This window comes from Tamandua tetradactyla, chromosome 16 (assembly GCF_023851605.1).
Source record: "Tamandua tetradactyla isolate mTamTet1 chromosome 16, mTamTet1.pri, whole genome shotgun sequence".
Classification (NCBI taxonomy): domain Eukaryota; kingdom Metazoa; phylum Chordata; class Mammalia; order Pilosa; family Myrmecophagidae; genus Tamandua; species Tamandua tetradactyla.
The window spans coordinates 34,884,658-34,904,442 of NC_135342.1; the positions used below are offsets into that span (position 1 = coordinate 34,884,658).

The 19,785-nt window shown below is 38.7% G+C and overlaps 1 long non-coding RNA gene across 1 annotated transcript in view; it reads left to right on the forward strand.

Annotated features, from left to right (window-relative positions):
- The window catches only part of LOC143660256 (uncharacterized), a 35,749-nt gene extending 31,047 nt beyond the window's left edge, over positions 1-4,702 (forward strand). The window contains exons 2-3 of the long non-coding RNA XR_013163896.1: positions 1,250-1,322; positions 4,531-4,702. This is a non-coding gene — a long non-coding RNA (uncharacterized LOC143660256). The remainder of the gene's footprint in view (positions 1-1,249; positions 1,323-4,530) is intronic.
- The last annotated feature ends 15,083 nt before the right edge of the window (positions 4,703-19,785 follow it).

Genomic DNA, 19,785 nt, shown 5'->3' on the forward strand with positions numbered 1-19,785 from the left:
ACATTCCCTTCTGACACATGGGGCATGGGCTGCAGGACAACTCAGATGCCTATTTCTGGGGAAAGTGTGACTTCAGTGGTACACTCGTGGTGATGGATTTGAAGACCCTTGCAAATAGAGATGATAACTCTGAGTCAGCGATTGGCTCCAGGCACATTTACTGGACTGTTGAGCTGGGGAGGGGTGGACCTGCAAATCCTATGCTCAACACCCTCTGTTTGGTTCTGTCTTTTTAGGAGCGTCCAGATCTAGTGAGGGATGAACTGCCTAGGCTGCTCATTGACCAGGGCTTAGAGCAGAAATGCATCTAGACTCCAAACCCAAGCTATGGCTGCTTACTACATGGGCAAGTGTTAGTGGCCAGTGTTGCCATCATTCCCGCTAGCCAGGTCCCTCCAGTCCCGTCTGCTTCTGCCATTCCTTGCTGTGGTCAATTCCCAATCCAGAGCTGGCAGGTTCCTGGGGAAACTACACCAGGTCATTCTCCTGCACAAAATCCTCCAATGGCTCCCATCACACCAAGAAGACTCAAACTCCTTACTGGGGTGCAAGGTTCTCAAAGACCTTCCCTCCCACAGCCTCCCCTGGTGTCTCTGGTTTACCTCCTGTCATCTCTTCCCTCATTTCTCCACTCCAGCCACACAGGCCTTCATGCTGTCCCTCACACAAGTCAAGCTCAATCCCACCTCAGGGATTTCACCTTGCTGTTCCCTCTACTGGGAATGCTTGTCCCAGGTCTTCACTTCATTCAGATACCTCTGATCCCCTCTTACTATTTCCTACTCTGCTTTCCTTGACAGCACAAATCAGAACATGCTCATGACACTGATTTCTTAGTTCTTTGTCTGTTTCCCTAACCCTGGGATGTTGGCTCCATGAGGGCTGGGTTCTGACTTGCTCAGGGCTCTAGCCCAGCTTCCAGTACCTGCTTTCCTCTGAGTGATTGTTCTGAGAGTAGTTGATGAATGAATGCATGAATGAAGGAACACGTTCCTATGCTGCTGGTGGGCATGCAAACTGGTGCAATGTTTTCTAGAAAGCCACTAAAGCTATTTTATTTTCTCACTAACAATTTGTAAGAAATTGTTAAATGCAGATGGTTAGCTGCAAAAAGAATATTAAAAAGTACACACCACTATTATAACTTGAATGTATACATGTATGTCTCTGTAGTCTTTTTTCTATGTGTATAAGAAGCTATGCTTACATTGCAACTTGATCTTTTTTTTTTTTTAAATACATGGGCAAGCACTGGGAAATGAACCTGGGACTCCAGCATGGCAGGCGAGAATTCTGCCACTGAGCCACCGTTGGACTGCCCTGTAAGTTGATTTTTATTACTTTACAGTATGTTATGAAAATCCTTCAGTGTTATTAAGTAAATTTCTTCAGCATTACCCTTAAGGACTCTACCTACCTGTCTAATCTATACATCTTTTAGCTTTCTATTTTTGGACGTTTGGTTTGTTTGCAATAGCAATACACAACCTTGAGGCTAAATCTTTACACACATCCATGACCGACTCCTTTGGGAGTAGCATCTTTGGGTCATGCATTTTTAAGGATTTTCATAATATTACCAAATCACCCTTCACAAAGGTTACCTGATTTCCCCTCTTACTGGCGGCATTGGAAGGTTCATTTCTCCGCTCATTGACAACACTGTACGTTATTATTGTTTTATCTTTACCAATATAGGGGCAAAGATGACCTCTCGCTTCTGCTTGAATTTGCAGTTTTTTGAGTACCAGTAAGGCCGAACATCTTTTACCCGTTTATTTTCCCTTTGAATTTATTCTTTTGTGAATTGCTATTCATGTCCTTGATGCATTTTTCCCTCTTGAAATATTCGTCTTTGTTATTGATTTGTAAGAATGGTATATATATTAGAGATATTAACTTTGTCCCTGTTATAAATGTTGCAACTTCTTTCTTGGCTTTTGGTTTGCCTTTCAATATCCAAATCGTAGTTTTCACATATAGATATTTTAAATTTGTACAATTGCATTCTAGCTTTCTTTTTTTTCTTTCTAGCTTCTGCCTTTGCAGTTGGACTTAGAAAGGGCTTCCCTGTTATAGTACCTTATGGCTTTGCTTAACAAATTGAAAGCTTTAATTCATGTAGAATTTGTTTTAATATATGGTATGAGCAGGACACTAATTTTATTTGTTTTCTAAATGGGTGGCCAAATGTACCAAAATCTTTATTGATTCGTCTTCCTTCTCCCATTGATGTGAAATGCCTTAGTGTTAAAATATAAATGTATGCATATTTGGGTCCGCTTCTACCCTCTCTATTTTGGGTGGGTTTCTGCAATTTAGTTTAGTATTTGATTGAGCAACCCCTTTCCATTATTCTCTTTCCTCTTTCGTTTTTCCTTTTATATAAAAATGTTTCTTGGGGGAATTCTTACTTGTTTATCCTCTCAAATAAAATTTAGACTCAATGTGACAAAATATAAAAAAAGTTTTGATGAATTTTGATTGGACTTCTATTAAGTTGAAAGATTAAGTGTGTGTGGGGGTGATCAGCTGTTGCCAGTACGGAGTCTGCCTGCCAGGAGCCAGCGTCTCACCTCTCAGGATTCATTTGAACGCTCTTTTATGTTCACCGGTCATTTTTTGTAGTAATCTTCATTACACTATCTAGAAAATAATTATTACTGCTATTAAGAGCCTTAAAAATGTTAAATCTCTTTCATCTAGCAAGTCCACCTTTAGTAATCTATCTTAAAAACATGATCAAAGGTTTATGCATTAAGATTTTAATTGTAGCATTACTTACAAAGTTAAAAGGTTGGAAACATTTTTAATAAACAATAATTGGGATATGGTTAAATAACTTTTGGTACAGTCACAATTTGAAATATTATATGGCCCTTACAAAGATATTTTTGAGCCATTTAGGGAAATCACTTTAGTTGAAGTGTGACACAAAAAATCAAGATTTAACATTGTAGAAACACTTTTATGTTATCTATGTACAGCTCCGATTCACATCATAGAATACACACATGATAAAAAAAACTGGACTAGAATGTTATTAAGAATGGTTATTTTGGGAAAGGTATTATGGATGATGATCATTCTAAATTTGGGGTCTTTTGCACTTTCTAATTTTTCTGCAATTTGCACGAATTGATGTCCTTAATAGGACAGAGCAAACACCTATGCGTTGTCAGAAGGTAGCTGGGACTGGGGGCCCTGGGCGGGCAGGCGCAGTGCCGTAGGCGGCCGGTGGGTGGCAGTGTCCGCTCGCAGACCCGGGACGCGCGGCCCACTGACCTTTGTCAGCCTCCGCAGCCTCTCGTTTATCACTGATCACAAGAGTGGAATGAACATATTTACTTGTGTTTTGCTTTCCACTTATAATATCTAGTGGCATGGGAGGGAAATGAAAACAATTGTTCATAGGGGAAATTTATGAGCTTCATCTGGCTGCGTGATTTCCGCAGTTGCCCCAACGCCGCCCAGGGACTTGGATTGCTTTTTGCATCTTCAGGCGAGAAGGAAGGCGCCTTTTCCATCTGCCGGAGCGGCTCTTCAGTGCTCGTCATCTTGGGGTTTTGTGACAGTTGCCTCTGAGTAGCAGACTTTTTCTTCCCCTTAAGTTTGAGAATAGCCCGTGATTGCCCTGTCAGTTCACATCGACTAGGGGTGTAAACGTGGTCCCCACTCCGTGCTGGACCAGTGTTTCCTGATTGCCCAGGATGTCCCTAAAATTCCTACCCCTCAATGTGCTGGGGACAGGGACTTGCTGACTTCTCCTAAACCTCAGAGGGGCATCACTAAGGTCAGTTTTCCCCACCGCACATATTGGGTGGTGGGGTGGTGGGGTGGTGGGGTGGGTCCCCATGTGACCCTAAAATCCTCCTGAGACCTGTTGTCTCCTATCCCCGACTGAGCTGGGGGCCCTGGGAAAGAGATGCCTGAGGGTTGAGGGCTTTGTTGGAGCTCACTCATGTCTTTTTTGGCCTGGCTGAGAAGAGGGGCAGTGACTTAGGACAATGGGGAATGATGTGTTGCCTGAAACAGAGGAGAGGGTGAGTCAGTGAGCCTCTTGGGTTTCACCCCTCCATGCCGTCTTCAGGCCCCTTGGGCCTCAGGCTCACCAAACTTGCTTTTGGGAACCTGGAACCAGCTCTGCCTGACGCCCAGCCCTAGGCAGAACCTCCTCCATGAACTAAACTGTTGACCTCATGCACGGTCCCCTCCCAGGCTGCCATCTGTGCCATGCCGGGTGGGGCGGGAGACCTGCCCCCAGGAAGAAATTGTAAAGAAGGTAAGCCAGGTCAGCTCTAGCAGGCACCTGCACATTTAATATCAGAAGCACTGAAGAAATGATGTTTTAAAACCACAGGAAGCACTGACGTGAACACACTGCTAGTTTTCTTGGATGTGGAGACTTTTGCATCACTTGATGCCTTTTGGGGTGACGTGTGTGTGTGCTAATATATTCTTCATTAGGAACATTTATGCATGGTTATAGTGGGTTCAGGATTCTTTTTTCTGTTTGTTTTTTCTTTCAAGGCTCTAGGGGAGGTTCTGTGAGAGTGGACCTATGTGTGAGTCTGTGGGATCCCGTGAAGACAAGCCCACGGGGTACTTGGACCCTGACAGTCTCTTTTTCCCCGGTTCTGCTCCAGTTCCTCTCCACAGTGAGAAGTGTTGGGAGCACTTCCTCCCACCCTGTTTCTCCCAGGCAAACAGGTGAGCGTTGGGTGCCATCATAGGGCCGGCAGGTGGGGCTTGTGGGGTTTGCGTCAGCCCGGCTCTGTCCCGGAAGCCCTCGCCACCACGTGCAGGCCTTGAGCTGCCCCAGGCCCGCCTCAACATCAGGGAGGGACCATATCGTGCCTCATTTTGGCCGGAGCTGGTATCCTCTGGGCGCGATTTTCTCTGGTAGAAATAAGAAACGGAAAATGGCCCCCTCTTGGTCTTTGAGTGACTATGGGAAGACTCTGTATCATCACCGTGAGGACCCCTGCCTTCCATGTGCGGGTGGATGGGGGCCGGGTTCCCTGGTGGTGTTTCTCCCCTACAGGACCCTCCCTATGCTCATTAGCATTCGCTGTATTTCCCCAGCAGTCTTACAATCAAATTACTCAAAATTGCACTGCTTTATTGCATACTGCTAAACCCCTAGACAAGCAAATACTCAGAAAATGAACAATTATTTATGACAAATGATTACTTTTACATATACGATGAACAGTTTCTATTACATATAGTAAAGGTGATAACCCCTCCCTGAAAAGTGGGTGTGCGTTGGAATGTAGCAAGTGCTGGCTGCAGGTTGGGTCTGGAGCGTGCTGTGTGTGTGAGCACCTCTTGGCTGTTCCCAGAGGGCTGGCTGCAGTGACAGTCCACTCTTTCTTACAAAGCCAGACCGATCTCCAGAGCTGGGCAGTTTGGGTGGGGCTTCTAGCCTTCTTTAATTCCTTTGAATACACAATGATGAAAAACATTAAAGAAGGTGAAATATTTCACTAATTGCATTTACATTTAAGTTTCAAAAAACTCTGTATAGTTTGCAGCTGAATTTAACTTTAAAATTATTTATGGACTCAATAACGTATGTTTCTGTTATTGAGCCCCGTCTCCATGGTTCTTCTTGTGAACAGAGTCCTCTCGCAGCTAATTATAACATACAGTATTTTCCCAGCAGCCTTACAATCAAATTATTCAAAATTGCATTTCTTTATTGCATATTGCTAAAACCCAAGACAAGCAAACATCAAGATAATAAACAATTATTTATTGCAAATTATGACCTAATATATAAGATTAACAGCTTGTAACTATTAAGATTAATACATGTGGTAAACTGTATTTATTATACTTATTTTGTAGCAAATATCTTTGTATAAAACATATGTTTATGTATTGCAATTAATGAGAAAAAGTGTAAGATTAACAATTTATGTTGGGTTTTGTCTTTAGATTTATGCATACTGTAAAACTTATTTATTGCACTTATTAAAAGTATTTAATGATGGACTTTTAGATGCTATATTTTTAATGTGCAAATATAAACTAAAGGAGTATTAAATTACAAAATGGAAAATTATAACCGAAGTCAAAGAATCTAACTATTTTCTGCTATAAATCTGCTTTAAAAAGACCATCAGTGGAATTAGAGAATCTTTAAATAGTGGCCTTTATAGTACATAATGAGTTTCAATGAGTTATCCTTTGAAAGGCTTTTTTCATCATTAAAACTAAACTCAACATCTTGCTCTTAGAGATAAATGTAGCTCCCAGCATAAACACCGGAGTCATTTCTTTTTATGATGAGGTGTTGAAGTAACACTGGTGAGAAGAGAAACATAGCTGGGCAAAGTCCCGGTGAGGCTGAGAAAACAGGACTGGCTGGAATGAAAGACAGAGCTCCAGGAATAGGGGTCCCTTGACTGAGATGTATGTGCAGCCTGGGGGCCGAAGGGGAGACCCTCATCTTTGCCACTCAGGTGTGGGGATGGGAGCAGGTGCGCCAGACGGTTTCTTTGCCACAGAATTCTGAAATGATCCCCACAAAGGTGGGGCTGCTCAGACCATTAAAATAGAAAAGAAGCAACCTGCATTGATGGTGCTAAGCATCTCCTGCTTTCCCAGCATTTAGGGAAGGAGGGATATTCTAGAAGCCAGTAGTCTCAGAGGAGCAAAAGAAGCCCCTCGGAAAAGACTGCCCAGTTTTGGGGCTACTGATTTCCATGAATGTTTTAGGAATGAGTCATAAAAATTAGAAATTTGAGCCATTATCAATGAAGAAAAGTCTCCCGTACCTAAGGTCTGGGTGCTTGCTGCCTGCAGAGAAGATGAAGCGCTGTTCCTGCATGGCAGTGGGTCCCCTGCTTGTCAGTGGCCGGTGGCCTATATCCTGATTTGCCAAAGTGTATCGACTCCAGCTGAGCCCTGAGTCCTGAGCCTGGGGTCTTGCCCAACCCCAGCTGCTCCTGGGATCCTGAAGAAGCTGGGGCCGAGGTGAGCTTCCACGCCTGATAGCACAGACCCTGGTGCCAGAGGCCCTGCATTGCCTGCTATCCCCTATGGGCATGCATTGTTCCTCAGACCTGGGGGCCAGAATTGCTTCATTCGGATCCCTGGTGAGGGGGAGTGGCAGGGTGGTGTTGGGGGTGGTGAATGACTTTCTTCTCCTCTTATGTTTTGGGGACTCAAATCCTTTGTAGGAAAAGGATTCAAGAGGAGAAGGGAGGACAAGAAGAAAAGAAGAGGTAAAAGAGGAGGGAGAGGAAGAGAAAAGGGAGAGAATGTAGCTACCAGTTTCCAAGCTGTGCAGGCCTGTGATCTCTGCTGGAGAGTTTGAGAATGCATTCTGCTTATTCAGAAGGCAAGCATTCATTTACTCAGCAGCTTGCATTATTTTATTTCAGATATTGAAAGCTTTCCTCTCCTCCCACATGATTATTTTATTTGTGGTATAGGACACATACAAAAAGCCTTTGAAAAAAATGTGTGGAACTCATGAACCCCCTGCTATTTTGTGTCTGGAATAATTGTGGGTGCTGTTTGGTGCTCCTGCCATGGGGTGCACCAGTTGTCTGTCCCAGGAGGCTATGGGTTGTAGGTTCCATCTCTTCCTTGGGAAGGCTGAGTGCAACCTGGAAGGAAGGAGGACAGCAGGCAGGCTGGCAGGCTTCCAATTCTGCTGCACCCTCAAATTCCCTGCTTCCTGTGAATGCCTCCCTTTTTTTTTTTTATCATTGGCATAGATTTCTTAATCCACCCGGTCACTCATTTCTTCATTTGTTAACCACCTAACTCATTTGTTCATTGACGTATTAGTGGGTCAGTTAATCAAGAAATCCGTTCTTCCCTTCATTTATTTATTTGCTCATTTATTCATTGTTGGTTCATTCAGTAGGCATTTACAGCTGCCTCCTGGGAAAGGGCTCCAACTATTGTCCCAGCCCAGTTTTTAAGCACGAGGAACTAGATTGTTCTTTCTAGGTCAGGGGGTCTTCGCAGATCTTGGTAGGCTTGTGAATTGGTGTTTTTCCGGGCACCTCCCCTCCAGGTGGTTCCAATGCCAGGGTCCAGGGACCATATGCTGGGAATCACAGCTCAGGGGGAGCATGGGCTCCAGCCATGAAGGGCTTGTTGAAAACCCTAGTCTACGAAAACCCTAGTCTATGCAAGGAGGTTAAATGCCAGGCCTTATTCCCGAGGGAATCTAAGGAATTAAACTTTCTCCTGTGCTTTTAAGAGTTGACCAGATTAGAATATGCAAACTCCTAGTAATAAAGGATGCTAATGCTAACAGCAGTGTGACCTTAATTTAACCCACAAAATTGGTTAGTGTTTGTTTGTAAATTTGATGGTAGCTAATAAGAAGCACGTGCAAGGAACCAGCACCTGGCTGCTAGCAGGAGCAACTGGGAACAGTTTCCAAGAGGGCAAAGTAGGCTTTCTTTTGCCCTGTTAGGCTCCTCCTAGGAATATATCCTGAGGACATCATAATAAATGTGCATAGCAGTTTACTAGAGGCATATTGCTACAGTTGTGTAACAGGAGTAAACAGACACAACTGAGATGCAACCATTGAGACGAGGTGAACAAACCATGTTGCCCCCAGCAGGTGGGTGCAAGAACCAAGGAAGTTTGAATTGTGGGAATCAGGGCTTAGATGCTTGTTAAAATTTGGTTCTTTCATAGAGGAAGGACACATCTGGGCAAAGAGGTGGAGAAGTAGGGTGGAGAAGGGCAAGCCGCTACCTCTAAAAATGTTCCCTAGTTCCTTGCTAGGAACTCGACTATTTTCCTTCATTCTTTTTTCCATCTTTCGCTTATGGACTTCTTTCCTTGCTTACTCAAGCAATGTACTTTTAAATTCTTTAAATGTGCCTGTCCTTTAAGCCTGCAATTACACGCTTAGGAATTATCTTAGAGTGTAATTCTAGAAGACGACAAAGAATCATGTACAATGATGCTTATTGCAGGTTTGTTTTTGATCTTTTTTTTTAATGGAAAACTTCAAAAGTGTACAGAAGTAGTGAGTACAGAAAACATGAACTATTATGTCCCCATTACTTGACTCCAATAGCTATCAACTCCTGACTCACCTCCTCTCTGCTGGTTATTTGAAGCAAATTCCAGATATCAAGCTATTTCGTCTATCAATAATTCAGAATATATCTTGAAAAGATATGAACTCTTTAAACAAAGCATAGCCATCATACCTTTTCTTCACTTTAAAAAGTAGCAGAATTCCTTAATATCATCAGAAAGTCATTCAATGTTCAATTTTACTCACTTGCCCCATAACCTCTCTCTTTTTTTTTAACCATTTTGTTGATTCAGAAAAGTCGCTCCATTGTAATGGGTGATGTATCGCATCTCTTTGAATTTCTGTTTTTCCCCTCTTCCCTTTTTATTTTATATAATTTATTTGGTGAAGGAACTGGACCAATTGTAAGCTTAGGTTTCCCGCAGATTTGAATTTGCTGGTTGTGCTGTTGTAGTGTCATTTACACACTCTTCTTTCTCTTGTATGTACTGCGATTTTGTCACCAATAGAAATCACAGACATTTTCAAATGGCATTATAGTTACTGTAGATATGTTGGAATATAATTCATGTTTATCGCTGCCTTAAAAATTATTCAACCTTCTGCTAGACTTTGTTATTTGATAAGTTAGTAAAGAGGGACACATTAATTAGTGTGTCGTGAATTTGGTTTTTATAAAATATTTTGATAACTGTATTTCAGTAGTTTGTAATCCTATGTATTTCATTTCATATCATTATGCCAGGGAGGGATCCATAGTTTTCACCAGAGGGTCAGAGGGACCAATTGGGCCCACAGAGAAAATTCCCTCCTCTAGATTTATTAGTTCATTCTGGGTACACAATGGCAATGTTCTAATTCTATCACCCCTCCTTAACTCATTAGCTGGAATACTCTACAAGGAAAAGTTTGCCCTTAGCGACTGTTTGGTTCCCTTGATTTTTAAGCATTTTCTAAAATTACACTGTTTGTTTTTGAGATAATTGTAAATTCTGGTGCAGTAGTAAGAAATAATCCATAGAGAGCCCTGTGTCCCCATGACTCAGTTTTCCCAGGGGTAACACCTTGTGAAACTATAATATAATAGCATTACAAGGACGCTGTCAAGATACAGGACAGTTCCATTGCTGTGAGGGTACCTCATGTTACCCTTGCATAGCCACATCTACTTCTCTCTTACTTCTACCCCTGTTCTGGTCAGCCCCTAATCTGGTCTCCATTTCTATAATTTTCTCATTTCAAGAATGTTAGATAAAGTGGAATCATACAGTCTGTAACCTTTGGGGATTGCATTTTTTTTTCAATCCACATAATTCTCTGGTGTTGCATGTATCAATGGTTCATTCCTTTTTATTGTTGAGTAGCATTGCCTGGTATGGATGTACCGCAGTGTGTTTAACCTCACCCACTGAAGAACATTTGGGTTGTCTCCACATTTAGGCAATTGTGAATAAAGCTAATACACACATACGTGTACATATTTTTGTGTGAACATGTTTTCATTTCTCTGAGATAAATGCCCAGGAGTGCAATTGCTGGGTTGTACGGTAATTGCATTTTGTTATTTTAAAAAACTGCCAAACTTTTTTCCAGACCAACAGAACCATTTTACATTTCCATCAGCAATGTATAAGTGACCCAGAGTTTCCAGGTCCCTTGCCACATGCCACTATTTTTTATTTTAGATATTATGATGGGAGTACCACAGTATCTCTTTTTTTTTTAATTAGTGAAGTTGTAGGTTTATAGAAAAATCATGCAGGAACTACAGGATTCTCATATAGCCTTCTTATTCCACAATTCTTACTATTATGAACGTTTTGCATTAGTGTGCTACCTTTGTTACAGCTGATGAAACAGTATAATTATAGTTATACTATTAATTACAGTTCATAATTTACATTAGAGTTCACTGAGTTGGACAGTCCTATGATTTTTTCTGATTTGTTGGTGTACTCTTGTTCATAGTATTCTCTTATAATACTTTTTACTTCTGTGGGGTTGGCATTAAGTTCACCCCATTCATTTCTTTATTTCAGTTATTTTCTTTTTTCTTTGTCAGTCTAGCTAAACGTTTGTCAATTTTATTGATCTTTCCAAAGAGCCTACTTTTGGTTTTGTTGATTCTATTTTTTTAATTTCACTTATCTCTGCTCTGATCTTTCTTATTTCCTTTCTTCTGCTCACTTTTGGTTTAATTTGTTTTTAATTTTCCTGTTCTTCCAGTCTTGAGATCAGGTCTATGATGTGAAGTCTTTCTTCTTTTTTAATATAAGCATTTAGAGCTGTAAGTTTCCTTCTCAGTACCGCCTTTGCGGTATCTCAAGTTTTGATATGTTGTATATTCATTTTTATTTGCCTCAAGATATTTCCCAATCTTGCCTCTGATTTCCTCTTTAACTCTTTGGTTGTTTAAGAGTATGTTGTTTAATTTCCACTTATTTGTGAATTTTCCATTTTTCCCTCTGTCTTTGATTTTTTGCTTCATTCTGTTATGGTCAGAGAATATACATTGTATGATTTCAATAGTTTTGAATTCACTGGAAGTTGTTTTGTGACACAATAGATGGTCTATCCTAGAGAATGATCCATATGCACTGGAGAAGAATGTGTATTCTGTCTTGTTGGGCGCTGGTCCTTCTAGGGAATTTTAAGTTCAGTTATTATAGTCTACAACTCTAGTATTTCTGTTTGGTTCCTTTCTAAAATTTTCTATCTGTTTAATGAGATTTTCATATTATTCATTTATTGTTTTATTAATATCAGTTAGTTCTTTCTCTGTGTTTTCCTTTATCTCCTTATTTGTTATGAAGATCATTTTCAAAAAGTCTATGTCCAAAGTCTGGTATTCTTCATTGATGGTTACTGGAGTTTTACTCTGTTCCTTTGAGTGGACCATTATTTCCTGTTTCTTTGTTTGTCTTGTAATCTTTTATTGCACATTGTACATTTCAATATTTGAATGTATTATCTGTGGAATTTAGTCCCTGAGCTGTCTGTTCCTTGTGTTTGTATCCAGAAAGTGATATGACGGTGATTTCCTTGAGTGCCAGAAGCCAACAAAAATAAACTAACCAAAAGAAACAAAATCCCATTCACAGTCATTTTAAAATGGCACTGCACTGGTTGATGCTCTCCTTTAGAGTTTAGCCCTGCTATTAAGAAGATCAGTCTGAAGTGAATGTGAAGTGTTGAGTTGTCTTTGTTTTTCTGAGTCTGTGTCTTGCTCCAGGCATTTGCTTGCTTTGTGGCCTTAGGAATTCCCCATTTATAGGAATTTTAATGCCCCCTCCATTCCCTGTAAATTAGACCTTTTCTCCCTGCTGGGTTCTCTATTGTATGACTTAAAACAAGTGATACTTTGCCTGCTGGGAAAGTTCTGGGAGGGCAAACCAAAGATGAGTCTTCTAGTTTAGTCTTCCAGGCTGCTGCTGGAGAGACTGGCATGGGCATACAAGTACTGCAGTATGCACATAGGGTTACTCTGCTCCCTCTGGAAGATTTCCATCTGAATATCCTTTTGGTAAAATGTCTCTTCATATATTTTGCTTACTTTCTAATTGGACTGTTTGCATCTCTAATGTTGAGTCTTGAGAGATCTGTCTATATTCTAGATACTAGTCCTTTGTTGGAGATGTGGTTTGGAAATACTTCCTCCTAGAATGTAGCCTGTCTTTTCATCCTCTGTACATGGACTTTTGCAGAGCAAAATATTTTAATTTTAATGAAGTATGATTTAGCAGTTTTTACTTTTATGGATCCTGCTTTTTTTGTGTCAAGTCTTTACCTAACTCTAATTCCTAAAGACTTTCTTCATTTTTTTCTAAAATTTTTATAGTACTATATTTTACTTTTAAGTAAATGACCCATATTGGTTATTTTGGGTATAAAATATGAAACATAGGTCCAGGTTCATTTTATGGCTTATGCATGTTCAATTGCTCCAGCACCATTTGTTGAAAAGCCATCCTTCTTGCACTGATTGCTTTTGCAGCTTTATCAATTGTCATTGGGCATATTTGTATAGTCTATTTCTGGGTTCCCTATTCTGTCCCATTCACCTGTGTGTCTTTCTCTTTGCTGATACTATACAGTCTTGATTACTGTAGCTATATAGTAAGTCTTGAAATTGGCATACTGATTCCCAATACTGGGATTCCTTCCACTTTATTTTTCTTTTTCCAAAATTGCTTTCGTTGTGCTAGTTTCTTTATTTTTCATATAAATTTAGAATAATATTGCTGTATCTACAAAAACTCATGGTGAGATTTTGATAGGGATTGCATTAAATCTGTATATCAATTTGAGGAGTATTGACATCTTTATATACTGCGTCTTCCAATCCATGAACATGGGTGCCTCTCCATTTATTTAGATCTTGGTTTCTTTCATCAGCTTTGTGTAGTTTGTCTGCACACGTTTTGGACCTGCTTTGTAAGATTTACATCTAAGTATTTCTTTTTTCTATTGAGTGATTTTAAATAACATTATATCTTAAATTTTGATGTCTCATGTTCATTACTAGTATATAGAAATATCGAAAAATGGTCGAATAGGAAGTTTTATCATCTCTCTGTACTTTAGAAAAATGAAAGAGCTGGAAAAAAGATTCAAATGAACTAGGTGGTAACCTTACAACCATAATGGACATGAAGAACAACAGGAATGCTAAAAGAAGTAAGGGGCTGCTGAAAGTTCAGATTTTGTAAGTGAAAGTGCAAACCAGTCACCAGCCCTCATTGTTCAGCTCTGCAGTAGCAATTATGGAAATAGCTGTGACTGCAGCAATGTAGCCTGGATTCCAGGAGTGACCAACTAGGGCTACAGTGGCAGAGGAAACCTCCTCTTCTAAAAGTTGCGGTTGAGGGTTAAGGTCAGTCTGAGGACCCTTGAGGGGCCAGCATGGAATCTGGTCTCAATTTCAGGCCTCTGGGCAGCGGCTCTTCCAGCCTTCACCAACTTCTACCCTGACGTAGAAAACTTGTGCACTTTCTTTGGCTGTTTTTTCCCTTGGTGTGATATTTACTTGTCTGGCAAATCCCTGAGGGCCCAGCAGAGACTCTGGCCAAGTTTACATTCTTCTCTGAAGCAGTGGCTCCTGACCTACATTAGTGTCTATCAGAACATATAGACCAAGTACACTTTTTCACTGATTGGGTTTCATCTTTCTTTTTCTTGTGCTGCTTTGTCTGGAGGATCTTTGAGGATCCCAGCACAGATACTATTCTAGGTTTCTCTCAGAAACAGTGTCTGAAGACCTTGTATCAGCATCTGTGAAATATAAAGAGCCAGTGTATCTCTTTTTCTTTTGTATTTTTGTCTGGTGGATCCTGAAAGTTGTGCAAGGATGTTGGACTTCCCGCTGCAAATAACAAAAGAATTTGAGAAGTAGCACACCTCATTTCTTTTTTCCTTATTTTTTGGTGGGCATTTTGTCTGTTAGGAATTTTAATTTTCTTTCTTCTCTCTCTTTATTTCCTTTTTCTTTCTTTCTTTTCTTCTTGCTGTTAGCCTGGTGGAATGAAGAATGGGAGAAGTAAATTCCCAGAGTGACCACAACATAATATTCAGAATGTCTAGTTCTCAACAAAGCTTAGAAAACATACATGAAGACAGGAAAGTATCACTCAGTCACAGGAAAAAGATAATTCAACAGAAAATATTCTGGAAGAAGCACAGTTTTTGGAATAACAAATTAAAATCTTAGAACAACTCAGGTAAATAGAAACAATGAACTAAAGAAAAACAGACAAAAACCTAAAGGAAATTAAGGAAAAAATATGAACAGAATAATAATTTCAAAAATGAGTTAGAAGCTATGAACAAGCACCAAATGGAAATTATGGAACTCAAAAGTACAATAACTGAAGTGAAAAATTCAATAGAAGGATTCAAGAGCAGATTGGAGGAGGCAGAAGAAAGGATCAACAACTCAAATACAAGACAATTGAAATTTTCGAGGTTGAGGAGCAGAAATAGAAAAGAATGAAAAACAAAAAACAAACAAACAAAAAACAGAGCCTGAGGAAACTGAACACCATTGAGAGTAACAATGTATGCACCATAGGAGTCCAGGAAGGAGAAGAGAGATACAAAGAGCCAGAATAAATATTTAAAGGAATAATGGCAGAAAACTTCCCAAATATGATAAAAAATATATGAATATACAAATCCAAGATGCTCAATAAAATCTCCCCAAGCAGGGTGAACCCAAAAGAATATACACTAAGGCACATTATGACCAAACTGTGGAATTCCAAGGACAAAGACAGAATCTTAAAAACAGCAAGAGAAAAGTTATGTGCCACATATATAGGATCTTTAATAATATTAACATTTGATTTTCTCAGTAGAAACCATGAAGAAACCAGAAGGCAGTGAGAGGACATATTTAAAGTGCTGAAAGAAAAAAAAAAAACCTGTCACCCAAGAATAATATACCTGGTTAAATTTCAAAAACTGAAGGAGATTAAGACATTTCCAGGCAAATAAAAATTGAGTGAGTTTATTACTGCTGGACCTGCCTTATATAGGAAATGCTAAAGGGAGTCCCCCATGTCGAAAGGAAAGGATACTAGTCACTATCTCCATGCTCAGTGAAGAAATATAGACCTCTGGCATAAGTAAAAATATAAGTAAATTAAAAAAACCGGGGTTAATTCAGTTTTCATCTTTAATGCTGTCTTTACTTCTTATAAGGCTTAAAATTCAAATTTATACAAAAAAAGTGTATGTCTTTGTTACTGGGCACACAATGCATAAAGATATGATTTGTAACAAGAGCAACATAAAAGGGAGAGATAGAGGGACTCCGTACATGGAGACTATTGAAGTTGAGCTGGAATCTACATAAACTAAATTAGAATAGATTTAGTATGCTAAATGTGATTCCCATGGTAACCACAAAGAAAATATCTAAAAAAGATACACAAAAGGAAAGGATAAGTAATTGAAAATGGCTCACCATAAAAGAGCATATAAAAAATAAGGAAGGTAGTAATGGTGGAAAGGAGGGACATAATAGGTATAAGATTTACAAAAAACAACTAGCAAAATGACAGACACAAATATTGTCTTATCACTAATTTCCTTAAATGTAAATGGACTAAACTCTCCAACCAAAAGGCAGATTGGCACAATGGATAAAGAAACAAGACCCAACTATGTGCTGCTTACAAGAGACACAGTTTAGATCCATAGATACAAATAAGTTGGAGGTGAAAGGATGGAAAAAATATTTCATGCAAAAGTAATCAGAAGAAGCTGGGGTAGTTATATGATTATCAGCAAAATAGATTTTAAATTAAAAAATGGTTTTGAGACAAAAATGGACATAACATATCAATAAAAAGTAAATTGAAACATTTTTATTGATAAATCTTCACACACATACATTCCATACGTGGTGTACATTCCGTGGCTCACAATATCATTACATAGTCATGTATTCATCACCATCATCATTTTTTAGAACTTTTGCATCACTCCAGAAAAAGAAATAAAAACAAACAAAAAATCTCATACATACCATGCCCCTTACCCCTCCCTCTTATTGACGATTAATATTTCCATCTACCCAATATATTTTACCCTTTGTCCCTACTATTATTTATTTATTTTTATCCATTTTTTTTTTTACTCATCTGTCCATACCTTGGATAAAAGAAGAAACAGACACAAGGTTTTCACAATCCTACAGTCACATTGTAAAAGTTATATCTTTATGCAATTGTCTTCAAGACTTAAGGCTACTGAAACACAGCTCAACAGTTTCAGACACTTCCCTTCAGCCACTCTAATATGCCATAAACTAAAAGGATATCTATATAAAGCATAAGAATAAACTCCAGGATAAACTCTACTCTGTTTGAAATCCCTCAGCCACTGAAACTTTGTCTCATCTCTCTCTTCCCCGTTTTGGTCAAGAAGGCTTGCCCTTGATACTGAGTCCGAGCTCATTCCTGGATTTCTGTCCCATGTAGTGGGGAGGGCAGTGAGTTAACCTGCAGAGTTGGCTTAGAGAGAGAGGCCACATCTGAGCAACAAAAGAGGTTCTCTAGGGATGAGTCTTAGGCTTAGTTTCAAGTAGGCAAGTAGCCTTTGCAGGAGTAAGTTTCATAGGGGCAAATCCCAAGATTGAGGGCTCGACCTATTGATTTTGTTGTCCCCACTGTTTGCAAGAATATGAGAAAATCTCCAAATGGGGAAGTTGAATCCTTTCTCCCCAGTCTCTCACGGGGACTTTTCAAATACTTCTTTATTCACTGCCCAAATTACTCTGGAATATATTGGTGCATCACACTAACCTGTTCTAATCAACATAATCTCACACTCTATTCAAGGTTCCATGTACTTATGGTGTTCAACTAAACTGACCAGAGAAGTTAAATTAGGAAATGCCCTACCCAAAATATAAAATTTGCACTAAATAAACATCTCTTCCTTTGGTCGCACACAAAAGTTGAAGTTTTAAAAATATGATTTAAAAAAATAATACCCTGTGTCTGATTTACGTTAATCCCATCCATATCAGCTTCATTCATCTCTCTAAAAGTTCAATTTAACAAGAAGATTTAACAATTTTAAACCTATAGTTACTTAACTGCAGAGTGCCAAAATATATGCAACAAACATTGACAGAATGGAAGGGAGACACAGACTTCAATACATCAGTTTCAATAGTGGATAGAACATCTAGACAGAAGACCCAAACCAACTAGATCTAATTAACTAATGAAGAACACTTCACACAACAACAGCAGGATAGATTTCATGTGCACATGGATCATTTTCTAGCACAGTCCTTATGTTAGGGCACAAGAGCAGTCTTAATAAGTTAAAAACATATTGAAGTCATATACATGGCCTCTATAACCACAATGGAATGATGTTAGAAATCAATAATAAAAGGTAAACTGTAAAATTTAGAAATATGTAGAAATTAAACAGCACACTCTTAAATAGGGAATGGATTAAAGAAGAAATTACAAAGGAAATTAGAAAATACTTAGGGACAAATGAAAAGAAGGATACAGCATACCAAACTTTATGGGACACAGTGAAGTTACTGGGGAAGGGGATGGGAGGTAAGGGGGAAAGGGGGAGTGTTTATTTGTAGAAATAAAAATAGAATAAAATAAAAACAAAACATAGAAGGTATCACAAAAACATTCCATGTTCCTTATTGTAGAGTAATTTGGAATGTAAAAAAAATAATGAAACATAATTGATATTTCCCTGTTTATTTTGTGTATCTCTTGATGTAAGAGAGATACAAGATACAAGGACTTTTTTTGGTAGATTACTTGGGATTTTCTACATAGACAATCATGAATTGATGTTGATTTTTGTCAAATGCTCTTTCTGCATCAATTGATATCATCAGATGAGTTTTCTTTATTAACCTATTATATGGTGGATTACATTAATTGATTTTCTATTATTAAACCAGCCTTGCATCCCTGGAATAAACACCACTTGGTTATGGTGTATAATTCTTCTTATATATATAAATTGGTAAATTCTGTTTGCTAGTATTTTTTAAGGACTTTTGCATTTATATTCATGCAGTTTTCTTTTTTGCCACAGTCACACCATGGTTTTGGTATCAGGACAATATTGGTTTCATAAAATCAATTAAGAAGTGTTTACCCGTCTTTATTTTCTGTAAGAGATTGATTAGAATGGTATTAATTCTGCTTTAAACATTTGATGGAAATTCACCAGCCACACCATCTGGGCCTGAAGATTTCCTTTTTTGGGAGTTCTAAAATTATAAATTCAATTTCCCTAATTATTGTAGTGCTATTCAAATGATCTTTTCATATTGTGTGAATTATATTAGCTTATGTTTTTCAAAGAATTGACCCATTTTGTCTCCTGTGTCAAATTTATGTTTCTAGGGTTGTTTGTAGTATCTCTTATGTTTTTGATGTGTTCAGGGTATATAGTGATATCCCCTATTTCATTTCTTATGGTAGTTATTTGTGTCTTCTCTCTATGTGTTTTTTTTGCCAGTTTTGTTAGAGGTTTTCAATTTTATTGATCTTTTCAAAGAACTATATCTTTATTCCACTTGTTTTCTCTGTTCTTTTTCTGTTTTCCATTTCACTGATTTATGCTGTTGCTATTATTTCCTTGCTTCTGTTTGCTTTGGTTTATTTTGTTCTTCTCTTTCTAGGTTCTTGAGGTGGGAGCTCAGATTATTGCTTTGAGACCTTTCCTCTTTTCTAATTTATGCTTTTAGTGCTATACATTTTCCTCCCAGAACTGCTTTGGCTGCGTCCTACAATTTTTGATGTGTTGTATTTTCATTTTCATTCCCTTTAATATATATATTGAATATATGTATTCTCTTGAGACTTTCTTGTTGACCTATGGTTTTTTAGAAGTGTGTTATTTGGTTTCCAAGTGTTGGAGAGTTCTCTTTCACCTTTCTACTGTTGATTCCTAGTTTGATTCCATGTTGCCAAAGAACACTCTGCATGATTTCAATTCTTTAACATTTTTTGAGGTTTATTGTTTGGTGCAAGTTGTGATCTGTCTAGTTATATGTTCAATGGGCATTTGAAAGGAATGTGTATCCTGCTGTTGTGGCTCAGTTTTTCTATAGATGTTGATAAGTTCTTTTTGCTGATCATTTTGTTTGATTTCTCTAAATTCTTGTTAATTCTGTGTTTAGGGATTGAGGGAGGAAACTTGAAATCCCCAGCTACAGTTGTGGATTTTTCTATTTCTCTTTCATTCCTCTCAGTTCT